The following is a 756-nucleotide window of genomic DNA, read 5'->3' as shown; positions in this document are numbered from 1 at the left end:
CCTGTGATGCAAAGTGAAATTTTCAGCAGCCAATACTCCAGTTTTTAGTGTCATTTGATCCTTCAGAAATCAGATGCTTAAGAAACATTTATTATTATCATCAATGCTGAAAACAGCTGCAATGCTTAATATTATTGTAGAAACCGTGGTAGCCTACATTTTTTCAGGATTCTTTAATGAATAGAAAGTTCAAAAGAACAGCATTTACTTTAAAAATCTTTGTTAAATAAAAGTATTAATTTCTTTTTAAAAATGTAAAAATAAATTACCCCCTGTCATGCTGCAAACGGCCGTTTCCCCTGTGCGTCTCAGAACATAAAAGAGCATTTCCCTAAAAGAGCCAATTTCTCTAAAAGAGTACAATAAGCGGGTGCGTCTTTGTAAAGACGACGGATCATTTTTAAAGATGCCGTTTCACCCGTGCGTTTCTGGATGCGGTCGTTACCTGGCGCTGGGTGATGGTCACAATCGCTGCCTCACGTGTCTGGGCATTAAACACGCTGAGGTGGCGTTCGCGGATGAGTCATGTTCCCATTGCGGGAAGATGACCATCTCGGAGCTGCGGGCCAGGCTCCGTTTCCTCCAGGAGGGCGGAGCTCCGTTGCCTCTGCCACGATCTAGTGTTCGTCCTGGCGGCAGACAGGGGAGGACTACTTCAGGCAGTAGCACGGGCGGTTTGAGGGTTACAGTGGTGGCAAACCCCTCAGGGAACCAACCCTCGTGGGACCATCGCTCCTCTAGCTCTTTGCAACCAGT

This window comes from Sinocyclocheilus rhinocerous, unplaced genomic scaffold (assembly GCF_001515625.1).
Source record: "Sinocyclocheilus rhinocerous isolate Xijiao unplaced genomic scaffold, SAMN03320098_v1.1 scaffold2098, whole genome shotgun sequence".
In the NCBI taxonomy this organism is placed as follows: domain Eukaryota; kingdom Metazoa; phylum Chordata; class Actinopteri; order Cypriniformes; family Cyprinidae; genus Sinocyclocheilus; species Sinocyclocheilus rhinocerous.
The sequence above is the reverse complement of the archived record's forward strand: the minus strand, read 5'-3'. Positions refer to the sequence as shown.